Below are 14,551 nucleotides of genomic sequence, written 5' to 3'. Positions count from 1 at the left end.
ATGCACACTGAGGCTCATGACTTCAGCCCCGTGGGACCGTGGGAGGGAAGTGGGGAGGAGGAGAAGGTGCTTCAGTTCCAACAGACCTTTTATGGGGGCTGAAGTGCTGATTCTTGGTGACGCTTCACCCCAAATCCAGGTGTGCTTCCTGTGGGGATAATCCTCCACTGAAGACATGCTGGGACTTAGACCTTCAGCCCCACTGGAGGCTCTCTGGAACCAGTGCTTCAGCCTGGCAGAAAACACAGCAGGGTTCCCAAATGTCCGAGACAGAACATCAACATTTGCTGCCCGTCGCAGGAGAGCCATAGCCTGTCATACCTCAAAGGCTGGTATAGGGGGCTCTGTCTGTGAGGTGGAGCACTTCCCATATAAGGGCATGTAAATTACTGATCTTCCCCTGCTCGCTCCACCCACTGCAGTGAAAGATCAGCCAATGGGCTGACTTGTGGTCAGGCCTGCTCTCTCCACCCATTGCGGCAAAAACCAACCTATGGGATGATAAGTCCTCAGGCAATAAAGCAGGCAGGCAAACCCCCCCAACTGGGGATCACATCGTGTCAACGCCTGGCCTGATCACCCAGTCGCCTTGCACCCCCCGCTCTCGAGTCTTTTTGAGCGTACCTTGAGTTGGTCGACCTGAGTGGAGACAGTTTGTGAGCATGTGGCTGGTACTCGTGTTCCTGCTGTCTTCAGAATCGGTATAACCCCTCTCCCCCACGATTATCCCCATCCCAATTGATTTTTGAGTTGCCCTCATTGCCTATCAAGTAAAAGTAGTTTAAGAGTTATTGTGCTAGTTCTTCTAATAGTGGTTGTTAAGGGTTTTAACTGTTCTTTGTGTAATATAGTGTAAATAGTTAGACTTATGAACAACACCAGTGTGAATTCGACTGTTTCTAAACCCTGGGCAGTTATTGGGAATTATTATGATTTAGAAAAGCCTCAGGGAATTGTTTTATATTGTTTGATGATTTGTTTGTTTTTCATTCTGATGATTGTCTGGCGCCCACGCATGTGACTAAGTTTACAGTCATTAGGCACCAGAGTCCTCATCAAAATAAAATCAGTTTTTATTTTTTTGAACTTCCAGTCATGATCTCATTCTTTCCGGCATCCCTTCGAACCTCGTGTATTGCGGGGACTGACACCAAACATTTATCCAGCTCCAATCTGGTGCAGCTGAAATTAAGCCATGATGGTAGGAGCCTGGATGCCTGGGGCTGACAGCCAAGTAGCCCTTGGAATGCTACCTACCACCCCAAGCAAAATCTAAAATGGCACCTCTGAATTATTCACAGACCCTGCAATGAAAATGTCCACAATCCCAGCCAAGCTGCTGAGACTGCATATTTCCCATCTTGGGGACACCTCTTCTGATTGGGAGCCAGGGAAAAAACAATCTGGGCTGATGCAAGAAGCAGGTGGTGCTCTCTGGCCGTGCCCTCATCAAGTGCCATTTTTACAGGAAAAAGGAAAGAGTTCAGTGACTTCCAGCAGCTCTACTCTTCCCTATCTTCTACCCTTGGGGCAAGGAGAAACTCTTGTGCGTCTTCCTCCCTGACTCCTTCAGCCTCGCTGGGAAACACACTGGCACTCAGGGCTTCAGAGTGAAGAAGTGTTCCAAGAACTGCAAAGTGAGCCAAGGTAGTCCCACCTCCAGTGCTTTCAACTGTGCAGTCAGTGTGTTTAAAATGACAAAAGAGGAAAGTTGACACTGAAAAACATGTATTTAAAAAAAAGCAAACTGTCCCTTATTTTGCCAAAGGGTCGACCAGTGTGTTTAATTGGTAGAGGCTGTGGCTGTTGTTAAAAGTGGGGTCATCAAATGGGACTACAGAATGAAGCACATGAATATTTGTATCTGTTTGACACTTTATCCACGTACTTTCTCAAAGTCTCAGGTAAATTTAATCTTTCTTGGAAGTTATTTTTAGGTTACAAAGTGGTTTGATTTTATTTTTCATTTGTAGCTGTAAAAAAATATATTTTGCATTGCATATTGCAGGTATATCGCATGGCATAGTACGTGGTCACTAAATAGTGGCATTTGTGGTGTGAAAAAACTTATCTGGAGTCCAGACCTTGACTATATCTTACCAAGACATTTTGACCTTGACAAAAAAATAATTGACTATCCCATGCCTTGTCCATACACAGGCTGGCAGAAGCATAACTAAAGGTGTGGTTTTTGAACCAGTTTGGTTCATTTTTTGTTAACCAGGTACAATTTGTGTGTAAATATTCTTGTTTTAATTTGAGGTTCGCTTATACATATAATTTTTAATTGGATTAAGCTAACCCAAAATAATGCACTCTTAAAATGATAAAAAGAAAGCATCTAGCACAAACTTGTACTCGTTTAACTAAACCTGTTTAAAGACCCACCTTAAGGTTATTTAGTGCAAATACATATAGAGAGAAAACTTCCTGATTCAACATTTGAATGTATCTTCCTATAAATTCTGCACTATTCAAACCCAATCAAAATATAAGCAGGAGACTTAGGCTCTGTCTACATTGGAAAGGTTGGCAACAAAAGTGCTGTTGATATGCAAAAGTTGCAAAAATTGAAAACTTGTCAAACCTGTTTTTCTGCCACCCACTGTCGACATATCATGGCCATGTTGTTAGCTCCACTGTCGATGGAAAGGGCAAAGAAATGTGGATGGCATCACCGTCAGGCGCTAAGCACTGGGACAATGCTCAACATAGCAGTAGGAATTTTGGGAACATGAAAAACATCCAGTCAGTCACGTCTTTGCTTCCCAGCCCTCCTTGGGCTTCCGGCTTACTTTCACGCAACTTTGTCCTTGCTGCAAATTCCAGCATCTGCTGTGAAAAATCATGGACCCCAGATTTCTCTCCCATGTAGTGTTCAATGTGCTTAGGACATCATGCATTGCAGGAGAGCTACTTATGTGAGTAATAGAAGAGGACAAAGACTTGGATGTGGATGACAATGTGAGTGACAGGGATAGCAGCAAAGTGGCAGCGCATTGGGCTCTCATGGATAAGCTGTGTACAGTAGGGATTGCACTTGTGCTAAGGAAGTGAGTTATGGGATCACACTGTCTTGCAGGTGCGGGATGAAGATCAGTGGGTACAGAGCTTTAGGATCAAAGCAATCTTCCTGGAGCTGTGTGCTGAGCTGGCCCCTGAACTGCGGTGGAAGGACATCTGAGCGAAAGCTGCTCTCTTAGCAGAGAAGCGCGTTGCCGCTGCTTTGTGGAAGCTGGCGATTCCCAATTGCCACCGTTCAGTTGCAAATCAGTGTGGAGTGGGGAAGTCCACCGTCAGGGTAGCACTTCTGCAAGTATGCGAGGAGATAACTAGCATGTTGCTGCACAGGACTGAGACTCTGGGAAATGGGCATGACATAGTGGCTGGCTTTGCTGAAATGGGCTTTCCAAACTATGGCAGGGCAATTGATGACACACATATTCTCGTTATATGGCAGCGCCCCCCCGCCTCCAACTGCATCAGTCATAAGGGATACGTCTCCATGGTAATTCAAGCACTTATGGATCACCATGGGCATTTCACAGACATAAATGCGGGGTGTGGGGAAAGGTGCCTGATGCACCATCTTCAGCAACAGTGGAACAGGAAAGCAGCTTGCTGGGACTTTCTTTCCAGACCAGAAAATTATAGCGAGGGATGTGGAAATGCCCATAGTGTACCTGGGTGCCACGGCTTGCCCCTGACGGCCATGGCTCATGAAGCCTTACATGGGGCAGCTAGACAGCAGCTAAGCCAATGCCACATGGTTGCTGAATATGCCTTTGGCAGTCTGAAAGGGAGATGGAGGGGTCTCTATGGTGGGCTGGACCTTTCAAATGATCATACCCTCAAGGTAGTGGCCGCATGCTGTTGCTTACATAATTTGTGTGAGAGTACGGGTGAAGTGTTTGCCTGCGGGTGGAACAATGAGACATAGTGCCTGGACACACAGATAGAACAGCCAGACACTCGAGTTGTTCGAGGAGCCCATAGGGTGGCTATCAATATCAGGGGGCTTGGAGGAACCACTTTGACAATGAGGATGCTGACATTTGTGTGTGCTGGGGTTGCTTCTCTACCTCATCCCACTGCTTATCCTGAGTGAGGCATTCCCATCCAACCCACGGGATAATTTCAAGCTTCCATAGGGGCCAGAGCGATTAGTGTGAGTTGTGTCACACAAATTCCAGCCTGCACAGCAACTTACCCTGCATCTTTTCCCTTGCATCATGACTGTGCGTCTCTTCCCTTCTGTCATGCTCCACGTATAGTTGCTGGGAGTCCTCACAAACATCAGAACTTGAGGACAATTCCTCATTGCCTGGTGCACAGATTGTTACCAGATTGAGCTTCACCTCCTCGTCTGCTTCCATCACTTCATCAATAACTCCTGTCTCCTGTTTCTGACTTTGCACTATGGGAAGTATCCATATTCTCCTTGGGTGTGGATATTGGGTCTCCATCCAGGACTGCATCCAGTTCTTTATAAAAACAACATGTTTTGAGTGCAGCACCAGACTGGCTGTTTGCCTCCTTCGCCTTCTGATACACCTGCCAGAGTTCCAAAATGTGTGACCATGCGTGTCCCACTTCCTACAAGTCACTTGCAGCTGTGATTGCAATGATTCTTTATCCCCACACAATGATAAGATCCAAGCACTCTGAGATGCTCCAAGCAGGAGAGTGTTTTGAGTAATAATCACCTCTGTTTCCCAGAAAAAACGCCATGAGGACTGCTACACAATGAGCCAAACACCAGGAAACGGATTTTAAAGTTCCCGGGGCATGCAGGTGGGAGAGGGACATCTGTTTTCATGGCTGCAAAGCAGTGGAGTTAAAAATGCTGGCCAAAGTGACTAATCAGGCATTGTGGGAAATATCTTGGAGTTCTTTAAACTTGAAAAAAAAAGAAAACCTACTGTAGAATACACTACATGATAGTAAAATAAAGTGAAGCAGAGACACAAAAGTCCCTTGTGCAGGTGTAAGTTTTTTGTTGCCAAAATTAAACGTTTGTTACAACTTTTGTTGCGTTACAATGTGAACACTCTCTGGATTTTGTCTCTAAAAACATTTTTGGGTGAAAAAACTTGCCAGTGTAGACAAGGCCTTAAAATTTTTGCATGTACTCCAATGTTCAGGGAAGCCCACAAAATCAGAGAAGTCAATGAAAAGGAACAAAAAGAATCACTTGTTCTTGCATATTTTAGTCTTGCAATATTTTACTCTCCCATTTGCCTCAGATGGCGGGAGGGGGGGTTGTTTTATTTTTTGGTTGGGCAAGGAAAATAAAAATTCACTCTCTCATTGACAAAGGTATTTTGTATCTGAACAAGAGAACTGTCAAGAAAATTGTGAAAGAATGCCTTATTTAGCATTTCTTTTATATGTAGGTCTCTGATATCTAATAAAAACCTAAGAAAGGAGAGCTAACCTAAATTATGTAACTCCCTTCTCCCCAGGATAAGTCCTCGCATACCCATGATATCAGCTCAGATTCAGACACTCTTCCTTTTTCCTTCTCCTCTTTTCTGGGGAAATGTCAGGAACTAATAAACAAACGGACAAACATCCCATTCCTGTCTGCAGCCCTACTACCTCAAAATCCATAGTGGCACGGTGTTGCTCAAACTCCATTGGTCTCTCAGACCCTTAAAGCAGCTTGGTGGCCAACTGGGAAACGAGACAGAGTGAGCAAAAGTGGGAGCTTGTCTCTGTACATACAGGAAGGAAGGAAGCTCTTATGCTATTCTCAAGAAACCCATATGAAATTGCTTTAGACAGGGGACTCCAGCCTTGGATACTTCATATGGAAATAGAAGCCTCTTCTGAGTAGCTTTCAGATGTCACGATGGAAAAAGATAATTCAAGTGCCACCACCTACGCACTTGGGACATTAGATAAAGTTTATTTCAGTAATCATGTAGCCACAAAAAATGTATTGGTTATATGGTTACTAAAATACTCCCCAGGGGGTGGGACTGGCAGTCAGTGCAATCTTGGCTCCTGGCCCCACTCCCAGGGAGCCCCTTCAAGTGACGGGTGGCAGAGCCGGGCCGTGAGGGGAGCCGGTTTAAAAATTGGATCTCTGCACAGACCAGCTCCCGCCTGCCACTTCTGATACAGAGGCAGCAGTGGGGGGAGGCAGCAGTCCCTGTCTGTGGGAGGCCAGAGCTCCCTGTGAACAGAGGCTGCTCTGGCAACCCATGGAGTAGCCTCTGTTTGCAGCAAGCTCGGGCCCACCCTGGACAGAGGCTGCTCTGGCATCTCACCTGCTCCCACACTGATGCCCATGATACAGAGGCAGCACTGCAGGGCGGGGGGAGGAGGGTCTACAGAGACAATGCTTGTGGAGAGCTAGGTTTTAAGCTAGCTCCCCCTGAGCACTGGTTCCCACCTGCTCCCCAACTGTTGCCTCTGTGGGAAGCAGCAGGGTGTGGGAGACAGGCAGCTCTGCAGGAACCAGCAGGTTTTGGGAGTTGGCTAATACAGAGGCAGCAAGGAGGTGTGTGTGTACTCGTTTTGATTAACCAGTAAGCCTAGGATTATTGTTATTGTTTAATTGTTTAAATGACTATGTTCTAACATCCCTACTACCCACATTTGAAACTCCAAAGAGAGGCCTTTCAACTATCTCATTAATATAGGATTCAAAATCAAGAAGCAATATTTACCATTTACATGTTCATACTGAGAGCATACCTGCAGTCCCACCTAAGGATGTTAAATATCGGTTAATTTACTAATTGAATAGTCAATGGAATTTCCATCGACTACTCGACAGGCACTTACACGTGACTTATTTGAAATGTACAAGAGCCCCAGCAGGGGCGCTTGTGCATTTCAAAGTTGGAACTCCATGTGGAGCCCGAGCCAGTGGGACTGCCCGCTGGCCCCAGACTGCACGCAGCATCCCAGCTTTGAAATGTACAAGAGGCCCCAGCAGAGAGTCCCGCACTGACCCCGGGGCTCCATGCAGCACTGCTGCTTTGTAATGCCACACAGAGCCCTTACCAGGCTGTGTGTGGCGCTGCTGCTTTGAAGTACCCCCCCCCCCCCCCCTTTGCTGCCTCTATCTGTGGACACAGACTGGCTAACCTTGTGAGGAGGGCTTTAAACTAGGTTTGTCGGGGGCAGGTGAGCAAAGCCCACAGGTAAGTGCTGAATGTGCGGGACTGGGAGATGGGTTGGAAATGGGGGGGACTACGGCCTATAATGGCAAGGAGAAAGGAGGGTCAGGGCACAACAGGGAGGCAAGATCAAATCAGTATCTTAGATGCCTATATACAAATGCGAGAAGTATGGGTAATAAGCAGGAAGAACTGGAATTGCTAACCAATAAATACAACTATGATATCATTGGTATTACAGAAACCTGGTGGGATGGGACGCATGATTGGAATATTGGTATGGAAGGGTACGGCTTGCTCAGGAAGGACAGACAGGGAAAAAAGGGAGGAGGGGTTGCCTTGTATATTAAAAATGTACACACTTGGACTGAAGTGGAGATGAACGTAGGAGATAGCTGTGTAGAGAGTCTCTGGGTTAAGCTAAAAGGGGTAAAAAACGAAGGTGATATCATGCTAGGAGTCTACTACAGGCCACCTAGCCAGGTGGAAGAGGTGGATGAGGCCTTTTTTAAACAATTAACAAAACTATCCAAAGCCCAAGATTTGGTGGTGATGGGAGACTTCAACTATCCAGACATATGTTGGGAAACTAACACAGCGAGGCACAGGCTATCCAATAAGTTTCTGGACTGCATTGGAGACAACTTTCTGTTTCAGAAGGTTGAAAAAGCTACCAGAGGAGAAGCTGTTCTGGATTTGGTTTTAACAAATAGGGAGGAACTAGTTGAGAACTTGAAAGTGGAAGACAGTATAGGGGACAGTGATCACGAAATAATAGAGTTCATGATCTTAAGGAAAGGTAGAAGGGAGACCAGCACAATTGAGGTTATGGATTTCAGGAAGGCAGATTTTGATAAGCTCAGAGAACTTGTAGGTAAGGTCCCATGGGAAGCAAGACTGAAGGGAAAAACAACTGAGGAGAGTTGGAAGTATTTCAAAGGGACGTTGTTAAGGGCCCAAAAGCAAACAATTCCGCTGTGTAGGAAAGATAGAAAATATGGCAAAAGACCAGCTTGGCTTAACAAGGAGATCTTGCATGATCTCAAAATAAAAAAGGAGTCATATAAAAAATGGAAACTAGGACAACTAACAAAGGATGAATATAGGCAAGCAACACGGGAATGCAGGGGCAAGATTAGAAAGGCAAAGGCACAAAATGAGATCAAACTAGCTACAGGCATAAAGGGAAACAAGAAGACCTTTTATAAATACATTAAAAGCAAGAGGAAGACCAAGGACAGGGTAGGCCCACTGCTTAGTGAGGAGGGAGAAGCAGTAACAGGGAACTTGGAAATGGCGGAGATGCTCAATGACTTCTTTGTTTCGGTCTTCACCGAGAAGTCTGGAGGTGTGCCTAACGTAGTGAATACAAGCAGAGAGAGGGTAAGTTTAGAAGATAGGATACACAAAGAACAAGTTAAAAATCACTTAGGAAAGTTAGATGTCAGCAAGTCACCAGGTCCTGATGAAATGCATCCCAGGATACTCAAGGAGCTGATAGAGGAGGTATCTGAGCCTTTAGCTATGATCTTTGAAAAATCATGGCAGACAGGGGAGATTCCAGAAGACTGGAAAAGGGCAAATATTGTGCCCATCTATAAAAAGGGGAATAAGAACAACCCAGGAAATTATAGACCGGTCAGTTTAATGTCTGTCCCAGGGAAGATAATGGAGCAGGTAATTAAGGAAATCGTATGCAAACACTTGGAAAGTAATAAAGTGATAGGGAATAGCCAGCATGGGTTTGTGAAGAACAAGTCATGCCAAACTAATCTGATAGCTTTCTTTGATAAGATAACGAGCCTTGTGGATAAGGGAGAAGCGGTGGATGTCATATACCTAGACTTTAGTAAGGCATTTGATACGGTCTCGCATGATATTCTTATTGATAAACTAGGCAAATATAACTTAGATAGGGCCACGATAAGGTGGGTGCATAATTGGCTGGATAACCGTAGTCAGAGAGTTGTTGTTAACGGTTCTAAATCCTGCTGGAAAGGGATAACAAGTGGAGTTCCTCAAGGGTCTGTTTTGGGACCCGTACTATTCAATATCTTCATCAATGATGTAGATATTGGGATAGAGAGTACTCTTATTAAGTTTGCAGATGATACCAAACTGGGTGGGGTTGCGACTTCTTTGGAGGATAGGGACATAATTCAAAATGACCTTAGCAAGTTAGAGAAATGGTCAGAGGTAAACAGGATGAGGTTTAATAAAGAAAAATGCAAAGTGCTCCACTTAGGAAGGAACAATCAGTTCCATACATACAAGATGGGAAGCGACTGTCTAGGAAGGAGCATGGCGGAAAGGGATCTAGGGGTCATAGTGGACCACAAGTTGAATATGAGTCAACAGTGTGATGCTGTTGCAAAAAAAGCAAATATGATTCTAGGTTGTATCAACAGGTGTGTTGTAAGCAAAACTCGTGAAGTCATTCTGCCACTCTACTGTGCACTAGTTAGGCCTCAGCTGGAGTACTGTGTCCAGTTCTGGGCGCCACATTTCAAGAAAGATGTGGAGAAATTGGAAAGGGTACAGAGAAGAGCGACAAGAATGATTAAAGGTCTAGAGAACATGACCTATGAAGCCAGGCTTCATGAACTGGGCTTGTTTAGTTTGGAAAAAAGAAGATTAAGGGGGGACATGATAGCGGTTTTCAAATATCTAAAAGGGTGTCACAAGGAGGAAGGCGAAAATTTGTTCCTCTTGGTTTCTGAGGACAGGACAAGGAGTAATGGGCTTAAAGTGCAGCAGGGGAGGTTTAGATTGGACATTAGGAAAAAATTCCTAACTGTCAGGGTGGTCAAATATTGGAATAAATTGCCAAGGGAGGTGGTGGAATCTCCCTCTCTGGAGATATTTAAGAACAGGTTAGATAGACATCTGTCAGGGATGGTGTAGACGGAGCTTGATCCTGCCTTGAGGGCGGGGGGCTGGACTCGATGACCTCTCGAGGTCCCTTCCAGTCCTATTATTCTATGATTCTATGATCTTATACAGGCAGCAAAGAGGGGTGGGGGAGAAGTGACTAATTGATTCAACTATCTGATACGCATTTACTTATCGGATAGTCAACTAGTCCTTAACATCCTAGTCCCACCTGCAGCCAGTCACCTATCCCAGATGCCCTGAAGAGTTGAACTCTTCATACCTACCACAAAGCCCCATACCAGGGAAAATGGATGGACTCAGGGGATTTGAAATGAGATACAAAACCTTTTGTCTCTATAACACTATTTCAAAATGGTTCTTCTTGTTGTTCAAAATCTGTCACCAGTTGTTCAGTGGGGTAGGTACAAAGAGATGGGGGAACATAAGGGTCCTGAATTCAGCTTTAACAACTCTGTTGTAATGCGTGACGGTGAGTCGGGGTTCCCTGCCGATCCTGCACTCCCGTAGCAGCAAGAACAGACTCCGGCAGCCAGCAGAACAGAGAGGATTTATTGCTCCTCCAGGATACAGCACAGCATAGACATGATGTGGTTACAGGAGTCAGGGCCAGTATGCCTCAGACCCTTTGGGTTAGGGAGTCCCTTGCCCCACCTAGACCCTCAGCCCTCAGCTTCGGCTGTTTCCTTCATGTTTCCCAGCCAGCAACTGCCTCGCTCCCAGACCCTGCCCCCAAACCAGGAGTTTGTCTCCACCTCCTTCCCTTTGTACTGCCAATACACATGTGGGGTGAGTCAGTGGGAATCATACATCACAGCACAGGGGAACACCAGGTTACAGAGCAGACAGCACCCCCACTACATCACAGAATGACAATGTATACACGTGTTACCAAAATTAACTCTCAGTTTTGTCCTTCATTGGCTTGTATCCACAACACAAAAACATAACCACAACTGCTCCCTTGCTAACACTTCAAGCACAGGGCAAGGACTGACTAAAACATGGAAAGCGAACACTACTCAGAGTTAGATGGAGAGCTTGCACTGCTACCATATCTGTTCCATAAACAAGAGGTCTTCAGCACTCAAGGCTGTCCCTCTAGTACTTTTCACCAGCACTAAACTGCATTGGATAAAAGGAGACAGGAGAGAATACTGAATTGGTACTTGGGCAATGTGGATTCTATTCTGAGCTCTACCACTGGCCAGCTGATGAACCCCAGGCACCTCTGTGCCTCAGTTCCAACAGACAGACAGAAAGAAAGAAAATGATACTGACCTCCTTTGTAAAGCACTGTGTAACAGGCAGATATTACCAGTGCCACAGTATTATGAATTCTTTTGTTTGAAGGCTCGGACATTTGTTCTCATCACAGCAGCTGTCTTTACACTGGGATTTTTCAGGCCCGTAATTCACAGTAGGTGCAGTCCCACTCATGAGAGCACCAACGGAAGCTATAGTTCACAGAAGGTGCCAACATATACATGCATTTTTACCATCTAATGGTGAATAACATGGTGGTAAAAATGCTTGAGCTCATCTGAGCCTTGTATACCCAACAGAACTCACTGGTGCTAGCCTTGGTTTTTCAGAACACCATGAGGATGTATAGGTCTGAAAAATTCTGAGAGAGACAGGCAAAAGAAATTTGAGATATGAAATTTAACCCCTGGAGTTTTTTTTAAACACATTGTAGGGAAGAAAACCAAACCCCTCCTGCTGTGGGAAAGGAAGAAAAGAGGGATGTTTATTTTCAAGAACCTGAAAAACAGCAAACACCCTGACAGTCACTGTTCCCAACACTAATCAACCTCGATTCTCTTCCTATGCACAAATACAAGTTTTCAGTGTTTAAATGGACAGGTTAATCAAGAGGCTCTCAGTACCTGTGGAAAGACATCCTCGTGGATATAGTCAAGATTTGAAAAATATACATGTACGTTTAACACGTACTAGCCAAGAACTAAGCCTAATCATCAGGCTGAAAATACATGTGTGCTCTGAGTCATACCTTCCTCTGCCCAGTCTCCCAGTGGTAACCTCCCCTGATGAACTCCAAAACTCTGGGTCTACTGCTGCTGAACTCTACTTCAACCACCTCACCTACGAAATCTATTTAGAGATGTAATAATGTAGATGATTAACCGATAAGCAAAAGCTTATAGGTTAATGCTATAGACTATACACATTCCCCCCTCCCTCCACCCATTGCCAGTAATATTTTTAGCAGGCTGGCCAGCAGCCCGGCTCAGTCCTGGCTGATGCCAGGTCCAGGACATACCCCTGCTGCAGCTTTGCATTTAAAGTGTATTAGGAGCCAAGCAGGTAGGCAGCAAAACTCAGTTCTGGCTCACGCTGGATCTGGGAGCTCAGACCCTTCTCCCCCGACAGAGGCTGCTGCCACCTTCCTCTGATACAGAGGCAGCAGCACGGGGTTATAGGCAGCCAAGCAGTGAGAAGAGCTGGTTTTTCACAACTGGCTCCCCTCACAGACCAGCTCCCGCCTGGCACCCCGCATGGCTGCCTCTGATAGAGAGGCAGCGGAGCAGGGTTTCAAGGGGCTCCTCGGGAGTGGGGCCGGAGCACACTGGTTCCCAGCCCTATGCCCGGGGACTGTAGAATAGGCAAGTAACCAATAAGAATTCATGAGGTTAATCTACTCAGTTAATCGATATTTAACATCCCAAAATCTGTTATGACTGGCACACCCCAAAAGTCAATTTATGCTCCTAAGGGGTTTCCAACCACTTTACGTTGACTTGCACAGAAACCTGCTGGAGTGGTTAGGAGGGACCCCATACAGAAGCAACATCCTCTGCTGGGATGTTTGGAGGCTTGAGGTTTCCTTTCCAGACCAGAATCTTAATCACCCAGCACAAGGAAGCAGCAGACTAAGGATAAAAGGTTCCCATACATGAGCCCATTATTAGAGAGACAGATAGAGGGCATGCCACCGGTGGCATTCAGACTGACTTCCAGACCCTCAGTCCACAGTTTCCCCAACAAAAAATATTCCGATTGTGGAAATGGGAGTGGGGAAAGGAAAACTCTTTGGTGAGATGATGTAATAGTGCTGGCAGAGGCCACAAGTTGGGCATCTGGTTCTGGGCAGTGCCACCCATCCCAGATGTGTCTGCTCCAAGGGGTAGGAAGAATGGCAGTCCCATCCCCCATTCCCCCCTCCCCACCAGCACCACCACCACAGCCCCTTCCTTCAAAAACAGTGACTGGAACACCCATCCCAGTTACCTTCGTAACAGAAGTAGCCAGATATCCCAAAAAGTGGTCAAGGAGCTAGCTCTGCAGATTTAGAAAGACATCACAATAAACACTAGAGGATTTTTTTTACAACAGATTAAATCCTAGAGAAGCTGGTGGCTTTCCCCCAGAAAAAGTCCTACTCAGTGTAAGCAAGTGGATTTTTCAAAGCCTTGTCTACTGCCCGCAGTGCAATGGGCGTCTCATGAAAGCTCTCTCAAACTGGTCTCCTCTGGAAAAAATTGCGGAGATCCATTTGCAACCAGAAGCCAGTCTTCCTTGTCTCTTTCTCTACAACTTAAAGAGGAAAGCAGGGTGGCTCTGACAGCAATACTGAACTATGCAAAGCAACTGCCTACATAGTAATTTTGATGGTAGGGTGGACATAAAAATTAAGGACTAAATCAAAGCCCAAATGTCTTATTTCACTTATGTAACAAAATCCATTCTTTGATTCCCTGTTCCTGTGGCCAGCAAAATATGCCCCTTTGCCTACACTTCCTTTCCCCAAATCCAGCATCTCAAGATGAAAACCAAGGACATAGCAGCAGTGCTGGCTTAGTTACCATCTGGAAGGGGTGGGGGAGGGAAGGAGGGAGACAGGGAATGCTGGGAAAGAGAACAACAACACATCTGGAAGCAATTGGTAGGGTTTCAAATGCCTTGGAAGGAACTGCAGAGCTGGCAGGAAGCACAGTGAAAAGCTGTATGTACGGACACGACTATAGAAATGAGATGTGGGGGAACATATAGCAAGTATTTATGTATAAAGCACAACTCTTGAGAGTCTTCACTGTAGCAGCTAAAGCTCTCAAATCCATGCCACTTTCACTGCAGACTACACATACCACTGGTCCAATCGTCCTGGGCATGGAGAATTTAACAACAATCAAACCGGATCAGATGCACGCAATCCGAGCCAAGACAAACCAGACTCTCCTCTGTGTCTTAAATGCCAGGACTCAATGGCAAAGCAACAATAATGTAACAATCTGCCATAGAGGTGTGGATGGAGGAGAGAAGTGGCAAAGGAGATCTGTGATTGACTTGGCATGTTATTTTTAACGAGTCTGGTGGCTCAGAAATCCAGATTTTCTCCCACACTGGCTTCTCTAGCTAATCTAGCTTCCTCCTGCCTTCTGTTATTCATTTGTTCCAAGACCAGATTTCCATCCTAAAGGAAGGTTTCATTCTGTATTCTGGAAAGCACTGTCTGTGCAAAGGATTTAGGGCTCATATAAAAAAGCAACTCAACATAAGCTCTC

At 45.6% G+C, this 14,551-nt stretch overlaps 1 protein-coding gene across 21 annotated transcripts in view; it reads right to left on the bottom strand.

Annotated features, from left to right (window-relative positions):
* Positions 1 to 14,551, bottom strand: part of RBFOX2 (RNA binding fox-1 homolog 2) — a 275,113-nt gene that overhangs the window by 76,106 nt on the left and 184,456 nt on the right. The window contains exon 2 of one of the 21 annotated variants that reach the window (XM_089781497.1): positions 87 to 232. The exons of the other annotated variants lie outside the window; for them this stretch is intronic. The gene's annotated coding sequence lies outside the window, so the exon portion shown is untranslated. The remainder of the gene's footprint in view (positions 1 to 86; positions 233 to 14,551) is intronic. 21 annotated transcript variants of the gene reach the window in all.

The sequence above is a fragment of the Pelodiscus sinensis genome, chromosome 1 (genome assembly GCF_052426305.1).
Source record: "Pelodiscus sinensis isolate ZL-2025 chromosome 1, ASM5242630v1, whole genome shotgun sequence".
Classification (NCBI taxonomy): domain Eukaryota; kingdom Metazoa; phylum Chordata; order Testudines; family Trionychidae; genus Pelodiscus; species Pelodiscus sinensis.
Note: the sequence above shows the minus strand (reverse complement) of the source record. Positions and strands in the feature narration are given on the sequence as shown.